General features: G+C 44.2%; 1 pseudogene; it reads right to left on the bottom strand.

Moving 5' to 3' along the window:
• LOC105871850 (coiled-coil-helix-coiled-coil-helix domain-containing protein 2 pseudogene) lies at nt 1-654 on the bottom strand (annotated as a pseudogene).
• Nucleotides 655-5,073: the final 4,419 nt, after the last annotated feature.

Below are 5,073 nucleotides of genomic sequence, written 5' to 3'. Positions count from 1 at the left end.
TTCTTTACCATCTCAATGAACTTCTACACAGTAAGAACACCCTCTTCCACTGCAATTCTGAAGCAAGGAAGCTATTAAATGACAGAGGAGACGTTTAACTGATGATTTTACACTTTATACTTTCACTATCAATAACTAAATTAACTTGCTCTTGAGAGCCGAATTTTCATTTCTTCAGTTTGAACTTCTTGATTAGCATAATCCGTTCGCAGGTCTGCACTGTTTCAGCACTTCACTGAAACCCTCACAGAGCTTTAGGTCGCTCTGGTTCTGGGCACATTCCAAAAACTGTTTTATCTTGTAGTAGCAAGGGCCAGCCTGCTGCTGCTGTGCCAGCTGGCTTCCCTGAGGCTCCTGGTAAGTGATGTCAGGGTTTGACGGCTGGGCGGCACGTCCTCCACTGAAACCCCCAGTCATGGCCTGACCCAGCGTGTGCCCGACTGCAGAGCCCACAGCCACACCTGCTGCAGTGGTTGCCATCTGGGCCATCAGACCTGGCTGCCGGGGTGCAGCAGCAGGTGAGCCAGCTGCAGACGGTGGGGCTGCTGCTGGTGGCTGAGCTGCTGGTGCTGGCCTGGGTGCAGTTCTCAGCTGAGGGGCCCAGCTGGCCGGAGGGGCCATGCGGGAGGTGCGGCTTCGGCTTCCGCATGGCATTGCAAGCGCACTGCGGGTGGGCGCCTGGAACCGCGAAGACCCACGAAGAGCACAGCGGCTTCTGTGAAGGAGAACGGAAGTCGGTGAATTACAATTTTTAAAGTATGGGGAAAAATGTTTTTCACAAAAAATAAAAAAGTCACATGAAAACTGTATGCAAGCATCTATATATTAAGTGCCTCCCGTGTGAAGTATTAGGAGGCAGAACAAGTTTTCAAAAGCAGTTAATAACAGTCTTCAAATGAATATTCATTTGATTTAGTACAAAGTAAAGTCAGGGTGACATGTGTCATTTTACGCGTAATGGAGCGACCCCTCTGCTCTAGTACATAACCCGCCACTGGGTCCTGCCACAGGCCTGGCCACCATGAATAGCATCCCGCTTGCCGCCCTTGGGAATCTGAGTACCGACCGTAATGATTACAAAATGGCCACTCAGATTACGCTCAATAGCGCAGAGACAGAAGGCCTGAAAGCTAGCCAGTGTCAATGCCTTCACCAGGAGCAAAGGCCTTAAGGATTGTTCTGCAGCAAACTAAATTACATTTCAAGACCCCCTTAACCTGCAACTCTAACTACATTAAGTCTTTTTAGTGCTATTCCTGTTTACTAATTGGAACTGCAAGAGATTTTATTCCAGATATGCTCAAAGTATTTCTATTGCCTAATGACAAACAATGCTTGCCGTACACAGTGCCATATGTTCCTTGTATTGTTCTTTGGTGTGTTACCCATCTAAGCGTATTTGGACAGAAAGGAAAAACTGTGGAATGGATTGCAACACATACATTTCTTAAACTGAGGAAACTGAAAACACAAGATCTAATTTAGCTTTCCCCTGGAGAAAATTCAGGCAACTTTGCTGCTTATTCAAGTATTCATATCATGGTGTCAAATTCTTAAATAAATTATAATCTTCAACACATATGTACTTTAAAAAAAAATGGAAGCAAGTCATTTAAAAATCATATTTTGGCCGGGTGCGGTGGCTCACGCCTGTAATCCTAGCACTCTGAGAGGCCGAGGTGGGCGGATTGCTCGAGGTCAGTTCGAAACCAGCCTGAGTAAGAGAGAGACCCCGTCTCTACTATAAATAGAAAGAAATTAATTGGCCAACTAATATATATATAGAAAAAATTAGCCGAGCATGGTGGCGCATGCCTGTAGTCCCAGCTACTTGGGAGGCTGAGGCAGAAGGATTGCTTGAGACCAGGAGATTGAGGTTGCTGTGAGCTAGGCTGACGCCATGGCACTCACTCTAGCCTGGGCAACAAAGCGAGACTCTGTCTCAAATAAAGAAAAAGAAAAGAAAATTCTATCTGGGTTATTTCTGAAATAGATAAACTGCAGGTAAGTTCAGCAGAAGTAAATTCAGTATACCTGGCCAATTTGTGTCCAAGTTTCTTATTTTAAAGGCTGTAGTGAATTTATATTCTGCAATATCCAATCTGCAACTTGGGTTGTTTTAATTCAAAATTACATTATGTAGATATAGAGCAACACAAATTGTGTGCTAGGGTGAGAAATGAGATTTTTGGCATCATTCTGCCCAAAAACTCCTATTGAGATACTTCTCCCAAATTAGTATTAGGTAGTTTTTTATTACTTTTCCAGAAAAATAAGGAAACACCATAAACACATCATTCTTATAAATAAAAAGAGATAACCGATTGCTTTTTTATTTTTTACTGTAAAAACTTTTTTCTAAATTTTTTAAGTCGAGTTTAATGAGATGCTTAGACATTTCTATGTTAATTGCTCACTCACCAGAGACAACTAAGTGAACCACATTAAGTTATTTTAAAAGCTACATTTTCATATTGCATTCTTTTGCACATTTTTTGGTATCTAGATGAAAATCAGTGGAAATGAAACAGGAACACAATCAAAAGAATTTATATCTGCTGGAGTTGTAGACCAAATATCTTCTGAATGGCAGGAAAAGGAGATTCTGTTCATCTTACTAATTACTCACTTTTTATATTGAAGAAACTGTTGCTGGTTTATTAGTGGCACCTCTTTTTTTTTTTTTTTTCCGCAGCAGGAAAGGGTATAAATGGGCCCAGATAGTCCTGGTTTCTGGTCAGGAGAATGCTTCTGACTTTTTTTTTTCTATTAGTATTGCAGGACGGCTTTCCTCGGGGCTTCCTAAGCCTTTGGTCTCTTGGCAAAAGTCTCTGGTCAGATCACAGTTTCCAGTGGGGTGGGGAGGGTCGAATTCAGAGCACGCAGGGACACAGGCGACAGGGATACAGCAAGCAGGAAGGCATGCTGAATGGTCTTCAAAGGCAGGCTTGGGTCCACTACCATGCCTGTCAGATAAACCTTGTCCATTAGCCAGCTCTACCAGGTGAGATTTTTCAGCCGAGTCACATGGTCTGGGTTGAGTGTCCCATAGACAATGAAAAGTCTTGACCGAACTTTGACTTCTGGTTCCCTCAGCATATGGTCTTGGAGCACCTGCCTACTAGAGATATGTTTTAGCTGGTGTGTGACAATGCCTGACAACATAAAACACTTGCCCAAGCCTAGGGCTCCCGGGGTCACTGTGATCAGCAGCTTCCTGGTCACCTCCATGCACAAGAGAGATTCAGGCCACCTCCGGGTAGAAGAGAATCTTGGCCTGACTTGGCCTGCTCACCCAGCTCTTTCTCATATTCACTTGCTCATTTGTATGCCCTTGATAAGTCTTTCCTTCTTTTTTTTTTTTTTAAAAAGTGAGGTCTTCCTATGTTGCCCAGGCTGGTAGCTGGGACTACAAGCACGTGCCCCTGCACCCAGCTGGTTGATGTCTTTTACGTCATTTGTACGCTTGTAATCTATAATTATGCCCTCTTCCCCACTTTTTTCATTTTTTAGCAGGGGTATAATTTTTGTAGAATGAAATCCTTTGATCGTAAGTGTACAGTTAGGTGAGTTTTGGCAGCAGCAAACAGCCTGTAACCCACACCCTTCTCAAGATGCGGAATATTTTCATCACCCTGGAAATGTCCTCCATGCCCCTCCCCGTCCATCTCCCATCCCCACAGCCCAGGCGACCAGTGCGTCCCTGCTAACAAAGCACAGCAAGAGTTTGATGTTCTAATTTTTCATTACATAATATCATAAGTAATATATAGACGGAAGGAATATATATTCATGGTAATATAGAGAAGAAAGCCACATTGGCCGATTGGCAAGTATTTTGTGAATATCATCTCATTTATTTCTCACATCCACCTTCTATCATTATCCCAATTTTACAGCTGAGACAACTGACATTGTTTCTGTGGTGGGACTATTATCTATCAGGAACCAAGCCTGTTGGGCACCCAAATTCCTGTCCCACTCTGCACACATTGCCGCAATATAAATCCTCACAAGTGACATTTTTTTTTTTTTTGCCCCGTTTAAAAAGTTTGATACAAGTGACATTTTTTAAATGCTAGAGTCCTGCTGAGATGGGGCAGAGGCAAGCTATGTAGAAGGTGTCAGAACCCTGGGTCTGTATGTCCTCAGGCAAGGCCTTGACCTGACCATAGTGTGCCGGAGTCTGCCAACCTCAATTCCTGATGGCTGACTGTTCTAATTTTCAGGCTGATGTCAAATTGGTGGCTTGAAATTGGCCACAGTGGAAGTTTTCACACCAAGGAAACTGGCAAATGCTACAAACCAGAGAGCTGCTTCTGCACCCACGAGAGCTAGTTTTGTTGTTGTTGTTGTTTGTTTTTGTTTTTTTTGAGACAGAGTCTCACTTTGTTGCCCAGGCTAGAGTGAGTGCCGTGGTGGCAGCCTAGCTCACAGTAACCTCAAACTCCTGGCCTCAAGCAATCCTCCTGCCTCAGCCTCCCGAGTAGCTGGGACTACAGGCATGTGCCACCATGCCTGGCTAATTTTTTCTATATATATTAGTTGGCCAATTAATTTCTTTCTATTTATAGTAGAGACGGGGTCTCGCTCTTGCTCAGGTTGGTTTTGAACTCCTGAGCTCAAATGATCCGCCTGCCTCGGCCTCCCAGAGTGCTAGAATTACAGGCTTGAGCCACTGCGCCCGGCCGAGAGCAGGTTTTTATTTATTTATTTATTTATTTTTGAGACAGAGTCTCACTTTGTTGCTCAGGCTAGAGTGAGTGCCATGGCGTCAGCCTAGCTCACAGCAACCTCAAACTCCCGGCCTCAAGCAATCCTTCTGGCTCAGCCTCCCGAGTAGCTGGGACTACAGGCATGTGCCACCATGCCCGGCTAATTTTTTCTATATATATTAGTTGGCCAATTAATTTCTTTCTATTTATAGTACAGATGGGGTCTCTCTCTTGCTCAGGTGGGTTTTGAACTCCTGAGCTCAAACCATCCGCCTGCCTTGGCCTCCCAGAGAGCTAGGATTACAGGCGTGAGCCACTGCGCCCGGCTCGAGAGCAGGTTTTTAAACACTTATCAGCA

Source organism: Microcebus murinus, chromosome 2 (assembly GCF_040939455.1).
Source record: "Microcebus murinus isolate Inina chromosome 2, M.murinus_Inina_mat1.0, whole genome shotgun sequence".
NCBI lineage: Eukaryota > Metazoa > Chordata > Mammalia > Primates > Cheirogaleidae > Microcebus > Microcebus murinus.
The sequence above is the reverse complement of the archived record's forward strand: the minus strand, read 5'-3'. Positions and strand labels throughout refer to the sequence as shown.